Source organism: Diuraphis noxia, unplaced genomic scaffold, assembly GCF_037042655.1.
Source record: "Diuraphis noxia isolate RWA-SAM2 unplaced genomic scaffold, SU_Dnox_SAM2 contig0005, whole genome shotgun sequence".
NCBI classification, from domain to species: domain Eukaryota; kingdom Metazoa; phylum Arthropoda; class Insecta; order Hemiptera; family Aphididae; genus Diuraphis; species Diuraphis noxia.
The window spans coordinates 19,743,471-19,763,213 of NW_028301715.1; the positions used below are offsets into that span (position 1 = coordinate 19,743,471).

The 19,743-nt window shown below is 28.1% G+C and overlaps 1 protein-coding gene across 2 annotated transcripts in view; it reads right to left on the bottom strand.

The window, feature by feature from the left end:
• LOC107171486 (TWIK-related acid-sensitive K[+] channel 7) overlaps nucleotides 1–18,970 on the bottom strand; it is a 75,109-nt gene extending 56,139 nt beyond the window's left edge. Inside the window, exon 1 of one of the 2 annotated variants that reach the window (XM_015521734.2) lies at nucleotides 18,051–18,970. The gene's annotated coding sequence lies outside the window, so the exon portion shown is untranslated. Of the gene's footprint in view, nucleotides 1–18,038 lie in introns of both variants that reach the window. The other variant, XM_089229070.1, reaches the window with a different exon arrangement.
• Between the last annotated feature and the right edge of the window lie 773 nt (nucleotides 18,971–19,743).

A 19,743-nucleotide genomic window follows, 5' to 3' on the forward strand; every position in this document is an offset into this window, starting at 1 on the left:
AATAATAAATAGGCAGACATTGAATAATAATTTTAAGAGAAAGTTCAAGGCGTTTTCTGAGAAAGATCATCCAAATTATTACATTCTGAACTAAAAAACAATGATATACACATTATATACATTTATTGAAAAAAATATTCATCACACGAGAAAAAAAATTCAACCAAACTTTCCACAAAGTTTAAATGACGTTCACGTAATATTGAACTAGTTAAATATAAAAACCAATCGAGGAAAAGATTTTTTATTAATTAATGATAATAAATATAATATGGTTACTTTTTATGCAGTTGAAAATTAAAATGTTTTGTGTAGCAACAACTCGTTATAACATTATATTATATAGATGGCACATTTAAAAGTTGTTCAAAAATATTTATGCAAATATTTACAGTACATGATAATCACCACATTCCACCTAATTTATGTTTACTCTCAGACTTTGAAGAAGCTTTTCATTTTTTGATTTCTCAGTATAGTCGGAAACTAATGTTAAAGGATATAAATTCCATTTAGGGCAGAACTGGTAGATTAACCAATTAAAATAAAAGTGACTCTGACACCCAGAAGAGGGAGATGATTATTTTACCGAAGATTTATTGAGTATCCAACCGAACGTCGATCGAATTCGAAAATACACGGATTAGGTTTTTGATAATTATATTAATGAATAGCCGAAATTTTTACTAATAATTTTGTCAGAATTTAATGCATCGACAATAAGAACTATAAATTCCTGATAGTTGTTTCATTCGCATTTATTATCTCTATTATGTTTTACATAGCACATTCGAATATTTACCAGTTCTTAGAAGTATTAAAAAACGTACAAATTGACTTATATACAAAAATAAACTACATTTTATTAAAATAAAAATGTATAAATGAAAAAATGCAGGGATAATAAATCGATTTGATTTTGTAAAATGAATGCCTTACAAACACAAATGTGATTTTTTGAACAATATTTTATTTATATTATACAATATGCACAATTGCACAATTCCTTTTAAAACTTAATAAATAATATTTTTGGTACAAAATAACTTTGTTCGAAATAAATTAATTTAAGTGGATTTTTTTCGGGTATACAGAATTTTAGATTTTAGGGTATCACATCCCCAGCCATAGGTCAGTATAAGAAAATAAATCCATTTTATTCGTATAACCAGCTGATGTAATGTACAACATCCAAGTAGTGCAGCTCATTCATCTTCCAACTGTATCTTAAGTGTATGAGTCAGACAAGATTAGAAGCAAGGAGATTATAACAGCACACAAAACTGCTGAATCAAAATATTTCAAAAGCACACGGTTAAAATTACGAATAGAATGGCTTATTAATCTACAGTAATCTGTGTAAACTCTTTTCATTATATTTTATTAGGCACATGATTTTTCAAAAAATATATAATAACATATAATATATAATAATGATTAATTTAAATAAAATGAAGATCCAAAGAGAAAATATTCGTTGTATATAGGTATAATGTAGAGTATTATATTATAGTCATTAGTCATAAACGCATTTTAAGTTTTTTTGTTTTGTGACTAGAATCATATTCATAGGCGCAAATAGAGGGAGCTAGGGGGTATTAGCATCCCCAATTTTACAATTAGCGCCCTCAAATAATGCTCGTGTTTATTTATTTAAAACTTCAGCTTACAAAAAAAAAAAAAAAAAACTGAAATGAGGAAATGCATAACTTAAGCACTCTTAGTATTTTTTATTGAAATGGTACCTATGAGAATATTATTGTTTAAACTACAGTTATATTATGTCGTATACATCAATGGCGGTACCTTTGATCACGCGTAAAATATTTCGAACTCTTTAATATCAAACATCGAATTTTTAAGCGATTTTGTTTTAATGGCTCATTTCCCCTCCCCTTCAAAATCGACTTGTACAATATTAAGCTTTATATCATTGCGTAGGTATGTGTAATATTATATAACGAATATAATATTATAACAATATGTGCACGCACGTGACATCATTATGATCATCTATTATACATAGATGTAAATATATTACATGGACAATTTGAATGAACTTTTATATAATTATACTATATTTCGAGCGAAATTTAAAATACTTTTCGTTATATATGTTTCCATACCATTGGACAAAATACGCCTCTGCGACGAACGTAATGCGTGATGACATTGAGTTCTGTGGTGGTCGCCAATCGTCATATTATATAGAATCGTTTTATGTTTACCTATGTAAAAGTAAAACCGAAAGAATTTCAAGCCGTAAACGTAGTTAATCGAAACAATTTGAATGTACTAAGTCAAAGTGTATATGGTGACACACAGTGACACTGACGACTGACACACTGATACCTATTATTATGGTCCCATAACGCATGTTGGCCATCGGTCTGCAAGTGAGACATTTCACATTGACAATAGACATACTATAATAATATAATAAATATTTATTCCTGCACAGTAAATTATATTGTATAGTACTTAATAGTGTAGACAACGGTCGGAATGTTTTGAAATCGTTCGCCGGCATTTCGTCGAATAATTATTTACAGAGTGACTTGCCAAGCAAACTCACACCACCACTTTTTAATAATAATTCAACTAAGCATCATTAAAATTCTGATTTTTAGAATTGTTAATTATATTATGTCATAATTTTCGAACCTAAATTACCATTGACTATTATTGTTATCAATTAAAACCAGGCACGGTTTAAAACGGCGAGCTACCTGGATTTTCACGGTGGACCGCTAAAAAAAAAAGCCGATCGTAAATGTTTGGGAAATTATTTTACAATACAAATTTAAATGCATTTATTTACTTCAATGCGCAGTGTAAAATCTAGGTCAATTTAGAAATGTGCATTTGAAAATTGGCCTTTTAATGCCGGTTAAAAACTTAAATTCGGTGGGCCGATACCTTGTCTATCCGGGGCTGATTAAAACTCAAATAGTCAAATATTCAGAAACTATTCAATCGAATTATGATTTTCGTGCCACACTGCCATTTCGAAAACAACCATATGCCGGTAAAAATCAATTTAAAGTAATAAAAAAAGAATTTTTAGTTTGAAATGGTATATCTATAGCAAACTATTTAAATTTCATAATATTTGTATTTGAAAATATGGTCATTAAATTTATTTAAATATATATATATATATATATATTATTAGAGAGATATAAAATCGTGAATCTTCCTGTATATTACATTATCATCACAATACAGACTCAGCAAAACCGAAGAACGTATTGTCATGTATCGTATATACTACATATATATTATTAACGTCAAGTTCCTCGTTTCGAGTTAAATAAACATAAAGTTATTAGTTTAGCACGCGGTGTATAGTGAGTGTTGTGGCACGCAACTGTAACGTGATGGTTAAAACTTAAAATTATATAACCCGTTCCATGTACAACAACAATTATTATTATAGTTGCTCTACTTACTACTGGTGTGTTTAACTCTGCTAAAACTCAAACACAGCCTGCTGATTGAATACATTACCGCAGTACCACGCGCCGGTTTCAAATTTAATATTAAATATATATTATTATTATTATTAATAATATTAATATAGGACGTCAATAACCGTATAATATTATATTTTATTAGTTTAGTACCTAAACCGCATGATAATATACATTTTGGCTGGGAATTACAATATTTTATGGTACAACTGTTTATTTTGTAGCTCGTGTGTGTTTGCAGTGATGCGCGCGAATCGAAGGAAAATAAGCTTAGTAAATAAAACGACCTATCCCATCCAAAAACCGTATTTTATTTAGAGCCGAATGTTATAAAACCGTATCTAACATCTATATCATAATATTATACAATATGATGATTTCTATCTATTAGGTACATTTTATCTACCTAGCTATACTTGTTGGAAACTCCCAATTTTCAACTGAACCACGTAGAACCACAGTAAAAATACCTCATTTTTATAATCATACATTTTCATACACACTTCAAAATTCTCTGCACCATGCGAGTTAATAACTATGTTTATGAACATACTTTATCATTTTAAATTATTATCGTTTCATATACATAACGTAAAAATCCATTAGACCTGTTTATAAACTTTATCTTAAAATTACTAAATTTATAGTAAATAATTGTAATAATCTTATTATTTGCATACTGTTAAAAATTTAAATGTAAATTTCATCATCATCAATAAGTAACATGACCTTGTTAGGAAACTTTATAAAGAAAAAAAATTAAGCTTTCTTTTTATAATGATGGTTTATAGTAAATTAAACGGGAGAAAAAGAAATTATTTTTCAAGCTTTGATTACCATACTTCATTATTAAACACAAAGGCTGAGTATTACGAATTAATTAGTTATAGTCCACCTAAAATGTTAAGTCAATTTTAACCTTTTAACCTTTTAATTTAATGATATTTTATATTTATTTTATGAACATTATTTTTAACTTAACTTAGTTTTATACGCATTTAAACTTAGTAAATAATGAGTTAATTTTGAATTTATTCCTAGCTTTTAATAAATTATGTTGACAATCTCAACAAGTGTAGTCTCTCGGAAATTACATCCTACATTGTTCACAATAAAATCATGTAAATACGAGAGTAAATAATGTAATTTTATTTTTAATTTAAAATGAATTAACTGGGTAATTAAAATTATGTAATGAACTATTATCGTTTAACTTAACGTAACAATATTAAAATTATAATATGTTAAATTGACTTCCTTTGAACTATGGAATTGACTATCCATCGTAAATTATACTAAAAGGAATACTTATAAAATTGATTAAGTGCATTATGATTATTTTAAATAATTAAATCCTAACTAAGTACCGTAATAGCGCAAATGAAAATTCTGAAATTTCAAATTATAAATACTATGAAAAATAAGAAAATTAAATCAACAATAACACAACTTCTAAAATGGTGATAAAAAATACATGAATTATTATTTTATTCCTATCAAAAATTGAAATTAAAATAAATTTGACTAAAATTGTAATAATAATATACTTTTGAATTTCTATAAGAAAAACTGACTTGTGACGTAAGAAATAGATATTTCATTTTCAATTTGTTCAATAATTGACAACCAAAAATTTGATCACATAATTGAAAAAAAAATTAAAGAACTTGAAAATGTTTATGTCTGCAAAAAGCTCAAGTATATTTTTATATTTATAGTATGCCTAGGAAATGTTAAAAAAAATATTGAAAATATTGTGATAATAAAAATGGTGAAAATTTCAGTTTTTATAGTTATTCTTTTTTTACTAAATATATTTTGTGAAAACATATTTTTTTGGTAAATATAATATTTTGTATCTGTACAAAGTCTTTAAATTACTTAAACTATGGTTTTTAAGTAAACTTTTATATTTTTAAACTTTTTAATTCAAAATATTTCATGTTTTGATCTTTTTAATTAATTTTAGTCATAATATTCAGTAGGAAAATACATTGTTGTTCTGATTTAAAAATAAATGTCTGCTAAATTAAAGTATATTTATTTGAAACATAAACAAGGAAGTAAAATATTTTGTTTTTTATAAAATATAATAAACTTTAAGATAGTTTATTCTTATATGCGCACTTAACAAATAAAAAATACAATTCTTTAAATAAATTTTCTTATAAGAGTTCATCTTCAATATGCAAATATGAACCGTAAAGTAAATATATAAGTTAAATGATTTGTATCTTAAGATATATTTGCATATTTTATTCAATACTCCATACTTTATATTAGACTGTGCTCATTGAAATTGTAACATATATTATAGTAATAATAGTAATAATAATAATAATACGCAATAATATTATACATGTATAAAACAAACACGTACATTAAGTATTCCTAATATGCGACGAATCTGCATGTTGAAAAGAATCAAATATCAATTATGCATCTAGCGATTAAGCTTAAAAGCAAGATATGCAGCTATCTTTGAACTTTATATAAATAAATAACTGAATTGAATAAGAAGACACAAACACATTTTAACGAAATTTAAGAAAACAATTTTGTATTTGAACAACAATATTTACCTATACAGTATACATGCTGTGTTGAAATACGTTAGAATAAAAACCAACTAAACCGAGTTTTACTTATTCGAACATTTTATATCATAAAAAAACTTACTTTTTTAAGAAAAACGGGATAAACATTTTTGACATGAACCCGTAGATATTTAACGTCAAAAAAATACTATTTTAATAGTTATAAGCATTGATTTTATAATATATTATAAAATCAATGGTTATAAGTAACGAACACACCGTTAATGAGTCGTGGAACGGAAAACAATAACTGTAGTAATATGTACCTGCATGAAGGAATTGTATTGGCTAGGGCAGGCCTTGTCCGGAACAAACAGCGTTGGTATTATTATGATTTAATATACACATTTTTGTCTTGTTTCACTCTCGGGAATAATTTTTGCACAATACACTGTAACCATCAAAATATTCGGGATATTAAACCATAATTTACGAATACTAGCGGAATGGATAATTCCAAGACTGCAGCCCGGGTGGGCGTGCCATATTTATATATACAATGTATAATATTATGTGCCCGTGTGTGTTGTATACATAGAAGCTGAATATTGAAACACTGAGACGTAAACATAAATCCACTTACACGTATGTAACATATAAATGTATACACCGGGGTCTGATCAAAGTTGTAATTTCATATTGTGTATCATAGAAAACACGGACCATGATGCGTGTTTATTATTTGTGGGTGAGCATACATACATATAGAAAGCCGGAAAAAAGGTTTGAAAATCCACTAGTGGTACACTATATATATATATATTTATATTAATGCACCCTATCCATTGATGATGGACGACTGGACGAGTCGTCGACTCTTTTGTTTGGACAAACTATAATATGTATTTATTATTATATGATCCATAATTTTTTTTTATCGTCCAGCCCACACTTATACACACAAAACACTGTCAAAATTAAATTTAAAAAGAAATAAAGTAAAAACCGATTTTTCACCCAGATAGTTTAGGCCTCGTAGTTTCCATAACGACAAGAATATTGAAAACTTGGCTTGGTGAATCATCGTGTGCACACAATAATAGAGATCAATCGTTGTTATTGTGGTTTTGTCTGTAGCTCGAGTGTTTTCGTCTTTGAACCATACCAGAGACTTTTTTATAGAGTCATTATTATTATTATTATTATTATTATTATTCTACCCGAGAGGTCGATTAGTGCAAGTCGTCCTTGTTAAGTGTATGTTTTTTTTTCTATCTTTTTTTCGCCTCTGCTATTTGAACGTTTATCAAAACAGAATCTTTAACTAAACAAAAGACATTTTCAACGGACCATTTTAAATTCAAAAACAACATTAGTATTTTTAATTCTGTTTTGTATTTTCGTTTCGTAACAGTTTCTCAGTTTTTAATTACACTGCAAAACCATTAGACTTTAAACATCAAGTGGATCAAAATAATATGTAACACGCACAATGAACATACGAGATAAATTTATAGGCGATTCTGTAACAGAAGCATTAAGAATTACATTGGTTAGGTTATGTTTGTATTGGTTATAAACTTAAGAATGCTTTTACACATATCGTTTAATATGATACTATTTTAACTTCACGAAAACATGATAAGAACAAAATCCCAATTCAAAATATATTTTTTTAGTCGTAGTTATTACGGTTTTATGAATAAATACAGTTATATATAACTATTAGATAAGATAGCTATAACTATTACAACTTAGAAATTTAAAATGTAAAAAAAATCATAAAAATGCAATATAATACAATAAATCAGTATAATACTAATTGTTTATTTGAAACATTAAAGTCAAACTCCTTCCTAATTATTTTCTTAGTAAAACTTGAATTGAGTTAAAATCTCTGTTGTTAATCTTGATAATTTATCGAAAAAGAATCTGTTGTAATTTACTACAAAAAAAGTTTTATAATATGGTATGTATTAGTATTGTAATCCCAATAAGTACAATTTTCAATTTAAAAACGTTCGACTATTTTGAAAATATGTTTTTTAAATAATTTGATGTAAATACAAAACATATTTTATTACCAATCTTAAAAATTATATTTTAACAATTTTTATGATAATAGTTTAAGTTGTTTTTACTTTTTTGATTGATAACTTATATTTTTCATATTTCAAATATTTTTCGCAATACTTTGATGCATAACATTCTAATTGAACGACTAGTTAATTAGTTATGATTTTTAATTTATAAGTATTTAAAGTTTAGATGGGTTGAATAGTAGACCAAAATGTTGTAAAATACCCCTTTGCTCAAAACTACCTACTTCGCTTATTAAAATTTGTTATTACTAATACTAATCATTTTAAGCTTGATTTATGTGGTATTACAAATTATGCCATAGATTATTATTCAATACAATACTTTGTATTTAAATTATTGTTAGGTGTTAGATAAAATATTTGATTAAAATTCATTTTTTTATTCGTGACATTTTGGTAGGTAACGAAATTAATAAGTAACAATATGTATTAGGCAGTAAAACTCTCTAAAAAGTGAGTGCCAAAAATAAATAATTGTTTTATTTAAAAAAAAAAAAGGCTTTACGTGAAGAAAAGACAAAACCAAGACATATCCACACGGATCAAAAAGTTATCCAGCTGGCATCCCACATTCTATGATGTGTCTAACTTCAACACAAACATCTGAGTTGGCCACTAAAATTTGTTTCCAGAAAAATTTAAATAATAATGTTTATTACTGACGGAACTTTTTAAGATATACGAAACAAGGTTAAATATGTCAGTAAAAAATGCAGAAATTACATAAATCTTAAATATATATATAATATTGTTACGTACCCTATAAATTTATCAATATAATATAGTGCACGTATTCAATAGTGTGGCTAAATAATTAAGTAGGTAATTACTATTAGACATCATGCCGAGGACATTGCAAAGAGCGTAGTGAACACCAGATAGACAAATTAAGCTATAAAAGTGTTGCCACACGTCTCTTCTTGGAAAAGTCTCCATACTGCTGAGACAGGATACAAAGCAACCAGAATAACAAATTATGTTACGAAACTCAAATTCTTTCCTAGTGCGAATACTACTACGACCACCTACTCTTAAAATATACAAGCATATATAAGGGAGCCCATGACAAGAGCTCGGTAGACGGTTTTAACAATATGAGTGAGACGGTTCATAATTTGTGAACTAGACGGTTAGGATTAGTCAAGACACTTAGAGGCAGGTCGTAAAACCACTCACAGTCTTAGTCAGAGGCAGGTCGTAACACCACTCACCACTCTCTAATGCTTTAATATTGTATTTTTGTATTAAATATATGTTAATAAAACACACATTATATCTACATACATCACGTCTTCATTTCTGAGTTGATATATACATCGACACGAGTTGGGACGCAACAATATAAATAATAAATGTTTTAGTTAATTATAAGTTAATATAAGATATATAACACATTTGATAATCAACTTGAATAATATTTTAATCCTTAACCCACTATAATTAACAATATTACATAATCCTGTTCAAATAATAATAGTAAAACTAATCGAAAAAGAACAATCAAACAAGAAAATAGTGAAATTAAAAATAAAAATCTTATATAGTAGTTCAAATAACTACAACAAGATCATTTTTAAAATTAATGAATTGCTGGGAAGAAGAAGCAGCGAAAAAAATAGGGCTTGAAATAAATAACGAGAAAACAAAGATAATGGAATTAATTGAGAGTGGGGAGGATCCCAGTGAGACGGAGAATTTAGCCTACGGAAAAGTTAGCGATTTTAAATATCTGGGAGCAACTTTTTATAAGTACAAAGATTGATTGGTCAAAGGAAATAAGTATACGGATAAATAAAGCTCAAAAAACGTTCTACGCACTGACAAAATTCTTTACATCCAAAATTCTATCTAGGAAAACGAAAGCAAGACTGTACGTGGCTATTATAAGATCCACTCTCACGTATGGTTGCGAAGCTTGGACAACGACCAAACAAACAGAGAGAAACCTGAGGACTTTTGAACACAGAGTATGGAAGAAAATATGCGGACCTGTCATCGATGAAACAACGGGGAATTGGCGGAGGAGGTACAACAGAGAGCTGTACGATATTTTGGGACTAGCACCGGTAACAAGCTTTATTAAGAGTCAAAGAATACAATGGTTAGGTCACATAGTGAGAAGAAGAGAGAACGAAGTAGTCAGAGTAGCATTGGAATGGAAACCACATTGGAAAAGACCTAGAGGTGAAAAGATGGATTGACGTTGTAGAAGAAGATTTAAAAACACTTGGAGTTGAAGATTGGAGAGAGACAGTCCAACACAGAGATAGGTGGCGAAGTGTAGCAATGGCGGCAAAAACTTTTAGAGAGTAGGAATGCCAGAAGAAGAAGAAGAATGAATTGCTGTACTTTTTTGGGTGCTTATATATAACTAATGTAAATAATAATTAAATTTATTTATAATTTTTTTAAATATAATATATTGACTAATCACAAAACAATACTGTTTAGTATCATTAAATTATTTTTATTTAAAAATAAATAAATTCTTTTGTGAAGAAAAATGTTTTCAATATTTTAATGTTTAGTTTAATTTTAATCAAATGTATATCATAATCAATAATCATAATAAAATTATTGAAAATACATTCAAACCAATCAAATTATTATTTCATGTTAGGTATGTTCCTAAAAAAGTAATTTTTCAGAGTTGACTTAATATATATCTAGTGCGGTAACTTTTAAGGACGATATTTCCCCTTAACTCAAATTATAGTTTATAAGTAGGTATTCTTATTTATGATTAATTATTATTGCTGTTTTTTTTATTATTTATTGTATATTTTATAATTCAACATAAGACACGCAGCTTAAAATATTATTTAATATCAATAGATTATATTTTACACAAATACCTTTTTTTAAACAATAAAGTTAAAATATTCAATGATATTGGATTATTGTTATTTGTTATTGTTTTTTTTATTTCAATATTGTTTTATTCAACAATGTTGAATCAACATACATCAATGTTAAATAAAATAATATATTTATCTTAAATATTAAAAAGTATAATATTCATGAAAAAGATTATTATAATTTTCTTTCCTTACATATATTATTTATATAGCTGTTTAGACCTTTAACAAATACATTTTTTATTATAATATTATTTTAAAAATATCATGTTTATTTTGGATATTTAAATATTATTCATGTCAAAGAGTAGGTATTAAAATTAAATAATATAAAAATATAGTTAATATACATTAATATAAACATAAAATAATATTATAATAAATAAATGTAAAGGCACAAGCAATAATAATGTATAAATAATAAATTTGTTGATGTAATTAATAAAATAATAACCCAATGTAACCCAAAATTGTAACCCAATAGCCTATATCGCCGAGAATAAATTTTTGTTAGTAAAAAAATAATAATAATGATATATAAATATATGTTCGTTATGTATTTGTAAATATTTAGCATAATAAATGTTACTTTTTTTTTGTTTTATTTTATTTTTTAACAATAATAAAAATGATTAAATTATAAGATAATTCTTAAATTACATAATGGAGGTATATAAAATACATTTTTATTACGGACAATATGAATATAATCCTGTATTACGTATAATGAATAGGCGTTTAACTAAGTTATACAAAAACCACCAAATACCTAGTTTAAACTATAGTATTATAGGTAATCATATTTACAAAGCATTATAAATAATACCCAACGCTAATCAGGCTACATATGTATGCAAATTAAACACGATGGAAAAATAAATCAATATGGATTTAGTGTTTTGGACCATCTTCATCAAAACCACCACCAACAGGAGCAGGTGGGAATTAAATTCAAACTAGAAAATCAGAGCTAGGTCAAGTCATTAATTTTACATTAAAAGCATATTTAGGAAGCGAGGATCTCACATAAAACGATTTATATTTTTCAAAAATAAACAGTTTTAGCTTTTTGGAGCGAAATGTGTTACGAATACGAATGTTATTCAGAACATAACGATTAACGTCAAAAAAGTTATAATTATTATTATAACTAATTATACGAGGATTATACTTAGGTAGTAATTTATATTTTATATTAGCTGATTATTATTATGAAAATTGAACTTTGGGCATAGCTTTTTAACTATAGTATGGTAATTAAGACTCCATCTAAAATGTCCATATTGAATAATAATTACATTTAACTTAGTAAGTATTTAAATTGTAAGTTCAAATTTATAAATTTTTAAAAATATGTAAACATATTATGGATTATTAAATTTTCAATAAATTGACTATTTCTTAAATTACAATAAAAACCCGTTCTTTTGAATTGTCGTTTTTAAATATAATTTGATAATGTAGGTACCTTGTTTTTCTCACCTAATCCATACATATTTGATACACAAAAATATAACAGATTTAAGATTTAAGATTTAGTTAAGATAACAGAATTTTTATCTTACTATAGTTTTAAGTTTATGCATAATATTAAATTTTATCTCAAATAAAATATCATACAATCATTAACCGCATCAAAACTATAACAACTAAATCAACTATTATACTTTTTTTTATTATTTCAAAGTTTCAAATAAAAAAATTATATATTATTAGGGTAACTATTACCTATTTTTACAGATTTACTTTACTATCTCAGTATTATTTTACGACCTGCACTTGATTGAGTTCTTAAGTTATGGTGCAAAGTAAAAATGTGTGAATAATATTAATCAGTTGTTTCCAGCTAATTAATCGGAGTTCAAGAATGAGATATTTTTTAATGACATTGAGTGCACTTGACGACTGAGGATCTGCAAAAAAGGCGAATGAGAAATTTTCGTTAAGCGACGTTTCTAAGTGCACTTCAAATTGTCTGCCCTACGTGTTGTCATAATCCACAAAATGATTTTTATTGGTCTTTAAAATAGCTTGAAATATTGGAGAAATTAATAATACATTTTAACGTTGTAGGGAATATTATTAATTATTTGTATTAGAACATTTAGAAAGAAAAACTTGAGAGAGAAAAATAAAAGAAGCCGATCTGCTATACATATTATAATTTTTCGAGTACATCTTTTAATTGATGTATATGTCACTTGTCACTGTTATTATTGATATAAATTATACTGAACGGTGTTGATGCGTATAATAAGATCTATTTCTAAGGATATTTTATAATATATTAATATTACCATTTTAATTTTTTTTTTTCATTAGTTAGTAAATATGAGATACCTACATATACCTATTCTATAGTTGTTATAACATTATAATGGTTGAATAAGTTGATTTGATTATTTTTATTTATCAGAAACATCTTTGAATGTTATAAATATTGTTTTGTTTTTATAGGTAGTATTAAGTATTAATAAAAGCAATACGTAGCCACGTAGGTATAGGTATGTAAGTGAATTTTATAAAACCAAAATAATATATATTAAAAAGCCATAATTTTTAGTTTTTATATAGACTTGCAACTTTTTAGTTTTCAGTTGAATTATTTTTTATTTTCCTTCATTCGTTCTGTTAAAACCAGCAGTCCATATCTACACTAAAACTATATGATGGGTAAAATTAAATTTTATAGCATTGGAAACTAAAACTTTTCAGCATTGGGAAAAATCTATAAAAAGTAACGATCACTTTTTCTTCTACTTTATTTTTATCATAACAATTTCAACTAGTTCGGCAACGTTTTACACTAAAATAAATATTTAAACAATTCGATACTTTTCAAATTTCAAACACAAAATTGGTTATGTATGACATTGTTGTCAGTTTGTCACACGTTTTACATCGACAAAAACTTGAGTCTCGTGATATTATTATAATAAGACGTTATAAGGCAATATCAAATTACGTTTTATACTTCTAACATTTCAATAATTTTATATTAAAACATTTTGTTTATTAATGATATTGATTTATTGGCATTTTGTATGCTTAAGCTTGGTAATTCAAGTGTTAAACAATATATGTACTAACTGAACCCGTGCACTTCGTATACCGTTAAAAATCCTACCTCTTATATGGTTCAAACTGTGTGTTAAATTCATTTTATGTGATTATGCTAGCAGTATATTTTTATACATATAGATAGATAATGGTTAAAATATATCAAGTAATAATCTTACAATGATATTAACCTAACGATATTCAATTTCGTATATCAGTATGTAATTTTCTTCGTTCTATCAATGCAATTCTGACAATTCAAATATTAAATTGAATGATATTTAGGCCTATCACTTTCTAACTTAGCCTATCTTCTGCCCATAGGTCTAATACAATTCTTTACCAAATTTCGTCACATCGGTCCAGCCGTTTATAAGATTGTATATAGAACAAACAGATCTATATATATATATTTATCTATCTTCTATCTATCTATATAGCTATATCTATAAAAATTGTTTTCTGTCTGTTTATCCTTTATCTGAATTCTGAATAAAATATATGCATACTTTTTACATTTTTCCAATATCCATGCTTGGATGAATACTGCAATTATAATTATATCAAATTTAGTAGCAATCGGTCCACCAATTGGAATTGGAATGCATAAAGCCATAAAGGACAAACAGACAGAAATCCATTTTTATTTATTTTATTTTCATATTAATTTCCCATTAAAAATACTAACGCTTTTGATTTATTAATTTACTTATAGGCCACCTTTAGTTATTCTTTACTTGATTTAAGCAACGGTGTAGATCAAATAACAACCCTAAATGTTATATAATTTAAAACAATTTTAAAACAAATTAGTCCAAACTATGAATATTGAATTCGAATTGGTAAAATAAAAAAAATAATATACATTCCAAAATTTTAGTGGTTATTATTCTAATACTTTATGATACATAAGACATAACATTCTTTGTTTTATTTTCTGACACGTATATAAATAGGTTTGTTGGTATTCTGACACGGAAACATTTTAAATAATTATTTATTTTATTTTATTTATTTATTTGTTTAAATGGTTTCGATTGATTACGATAAATATTATTATTACTTAGCTTATTTTTTGCTGGACAGATGGCACCACTGTAATTTCATCATTACCTCGTCATATTTTCCTACCCGGTAACTTTCTCAATAATTATTTCCTTATATTATAAGAACCTTCTCCTACAATTACGAACACAACAAAAAAAGAATTAGTGAAATCGGTCTAGCCATTCACGCGTGATGCGATGGCCAAGGGAAACAGGGATCCATTTTTATATATAGAAGAATATAATAACTGTAATCCAATTTTTGGTGACGTTTAACATAGAATTAAGTATAGTTAATAACTTTATAGTGCAATAGTATTAATTACCTATGTAATATATATATAACTATATAACCTATATAACCTAACCTATGTAGAATATTTTAATTTAAATATTTTTGAGCTAAAACATATTTTTTCACGTAATTCATTTGGGTATATTTTACGAATCATACGGATGTGAAATAGTGAACATATTAATCATTGATGTATAGATTTAAAAAAATTCAGTACTTTTAACTACGAGTAATGAGTATCCATACATTTCCAACATATTGAAACGGTTATAAATAATGATAATTTTACTTAAAATCCATTTAAAAACCAATTAAAATGTTTGCCTGAAAATAATATACCTACATACTATACAGGGTGTCTCACGAAGATTTACCCATTGGCCATTGCAATATCTCATGAGATAATAAATATATCATAAATCTGTTTTTTTTTTTTTTTATTAGACTCACATACACATGGCCACATGTATTTTATTTTTTATTTTATTAAATCTCATGATTTTCAATTTATTTATTTTAAAGACAAAACGACAAGAAACTGGTTTTTGTCCGGGTGGTGAGTCCCCCTCTATGGCTAATGGATATATCTTCAAGGGACACCCTGTAGATATGTATGTACTTATATATAATATATATACATATATGGTATTAGATATATAACATAAATACGTAGGTAATTTCAACAATTTTGTTTTTTGTTATAGGTCATAAAAGGGCAATACAAAAGCACTATGGCTTTTGTTTAGGCTAATATACATTTTAACAAGCATAAAAATCTATTGTGTACTCACGCTCAATTGTATGTTTAATATAAAAACTTTTTCTAACAAAATGTATTTAAAATATTTAAAATGTGGTTGACTAAAAATTTAGATCGCTGTTTAAGAAGTTTGATTATAGTACAAATAAATCTTTAAAGCAATACATTTGGAAAACAAACAAATTCCTGCTGGTTGTTACTATGCCTATATACGTAATATCAAAAAAACTTTAAGAGTATGTTAATTATTGGGATTCTAGTGGATATTATAAAATCATAAATTTTTTTGAATATACTTTGGATTTATATTAAGACCTATACAATATACATTAATAATTTTTAAATATTAGTCCAAATATCCATTTTATGTCGTGCATTACGAAAAATGTTTCTTCCGCTTCCCGTTAAAAACCAAATAATATATATGTGCACTGTCCTACATTGATGGCATGTTCTGATAACCCGGAAAATGATATACGAAAACAAAATTATGAAATACTAATGTATATTATATAATATTTAATTTTCTTTTTCCTTTTCCTTTTCATAATAACATTTATTACCTTTATGTGTTATAAATTATGCATGAACTAGGTATTAAGTGTACAGTGTACATAGGTATTGTTGTTATTTTAGACGATAAAACCTTAAAACCTGTCAAACAATTCTATACTTCTAAAACATCAAATCGACCATGTTTACATTGATTGAGATTTGCAGCACATATTATTATATCATTTGAGGATGGGGAAAGGTTTCATTTATATTAATTTTTTTTTATTTGTCATATTTCCTTTTTTTTAGGATATACTCGCGGCGAATGCCTTTTTTGAAGCAACCTTACAATAATAATAACAATAATATACCAATTACATTTCACAGCATGCCTGCCTGTTTAATTTGATATGATATAAATACACCACGGTGGTGGTAAATAGGTTAAGAATAAAAGGGTGGCAGTGTAATATTATGTATTATTATTATTGTTAAGCCCAATGTACGTGGTCCACGCTAAGTTCCATCGGCCGCTTTGACATTATATTGGTCTGTGTTTTACACATGCCTAACCTCAAATATAACTGTACCGTATATATGATTACCAACCGAATGATAGGCTTATTTTTGTTAATCTATCGATTTATATTATACTTATGCATTTATAAAATAAAACAAAAATTATTTATTATCTCTGACTAGGTATATATCTATAAATATTTGTACTTGTTTAAATATTAATTATTACCACCATAGCAATGTAATTATTTTTTCGTGAAAATGGCTAATTGCGAAACATTTAAAATAAATATCGAATCACATTATAACTCGTACTAAAAAATATACGTAGTTATATTATATGTAGTAAAATTGTTATGTAAATGTATCACGGACATATTATTATAAGATAACATGACTAATTCTTTTACGACTGTTTTACATTAACGTTGGGAAAAAATATCAAATTAACATTCAAGTTGCACTAATATTTTCACAATATCAAATATCAATATGTATAAATTATAGACATACAATGGAATGTATCGTATTTTATTTAATATTATGCGTATGAGACGAGCCAGCTAGGGACCCGAATGTGAAAAAATAAGGTTAATCAATACGGTTTATACTATAGCCATTAGCCAGTTATATGGATATAGGGCCATAGAACGCAATAGTATAAATACCGACCAGTCCAAAATGCGTGACGTGAATCAGCAAAGTGTACTGTTGATAGCTATAATAGTAGTGATGTGAGGGTATGCATAGATAAAAGTACAGTAAAAAATTACATTATTGAAGTTAAATAATAATAATATTATAGCGGTCGTGCAACACGGACGGGTATCGTAATTACTCGAAACGTAAAAATCATGCATAAATAATTATATTGTAATATAACATTATTATACCGTGGATTTTACCTAGGCGAGCATAGGGTACTCGTCGGACGAGACGTCGGCGGCTCCTTTGCTCCGGTGGCGGAGACGACGACGACGACGGCGGCGGCGGCGGTGGTGGCTGCGGCAACGGCGGTGGCGGCGGCGACCACGACTACCGCTGGGACGACCGATGTCCGTTGCACGATATTGTACGATAATGTACGACAGTAAGATGTCCGTTTCCCGTGCGTGAACTGTCCGTCTCCTTTTTACGCCCACCAACCACGGCGGCGGACGATCGAAATTCACACGTGCAATTTATGCGATACACATAATAACGATCATACCGGGCGCGCGTACACGAACTGCACCGGCGTCCGCGAGTGTACGTACGGCGACAGACTCGGATGCGGACGCCGCCGAGAGAGCTATCGGTGGCACACGCGGCGTCGGGGTGGGAGTAATATATAGATAATGCTCGCGAACGGTATATATGTATTATACTATATGTGTATTGCGTGCACATGCACGCCAATACGCGTGTGTGCCAATATTATAATACGACTGCGATTCAAAAAAAGAAAAGATTTTGAAAATTTGAAAAAGTTAAAAACAAAAAACCGGCGACGTTTACGATAACATAAATAATATTATATATCGTATCAAAATAATATGTGTGATATTATATTTTCTTGTAGCGTACGTCATGCAGATGCGTGTTCTATTTACGTTTTGTGTGTGTATTTGTGCGTGTGTGTGTGTGTGTGTGTGTGTGTGAGAGAGTATGAGTCTGTTGTGTGTGTGTGAGTGTGTGTGTGGGTGAGTATGGATGTGTATTTGTGTATGAGAGAGCGTGTGTGAATATCGTGTGTGGGAGGGTAACGGGCACAACGCGCGTACACGGGACGCCGGGATCCGGGTATGCGTCGTCGGTTGGCCGACGGCTCGGACAGAGAGACTACCGCGGCGGCAGGAATCCGCGGAGAGAAACGCGGCGGTCGGCGCAGCGCCGCCGTACCAGAATCAATATTTCCCCTCTCGCGCGCGACACATCCCGTTTGTTCCTGTGACGTCATCTCCGGTCGTGCACATGGTCTTTGACGGTAACCTCCTCTTCCTCCTCCTATTCATCCTACTGCTCATCCACCTACCACCTCTACGCCCTCTTCTCGTCCACCACTTATACTCATTCTCCTCCGCCAACCCCACCCCACTCACGCGCACACACCGACCATCCCTCAGTATCGACCACCTCCCCTCCAGTCACCGCGACGTCAAGGCTCCCCAACTCTATACTATACATACGTAACGTATAATACACCCTCCGAGGCAGCTTTTTTTCAAATTTAAAGTCGTAAAAATTGGCTGAAGGTATGAAATATTTTTTTTCACCCATGTTTTTGAACAATTTATCCGATTACACAAATTGTTAACCTAATGTTTATAAATGATGGTGTAAATAAATGTGCGAATGAACTGTTTAAAAAAAAAATACCATTCTATCAAACTTTCATTTAAGCATTAACTTTATTAACAATTAAAATTAAACCAATACCCAGATATATCTATTGCCTTCCACCCCCTTCCAAAAAAACACAAAAAATCCCTTTTTGTTAATATTTAAATGGGGTACAAAATAATCTATATAATTATATATAAGCCACATTTCCACCATAATTTGGTTAAAACTTATTGCTTAGGTATGTTACAAATGTTAACAATTAATATGTTATTT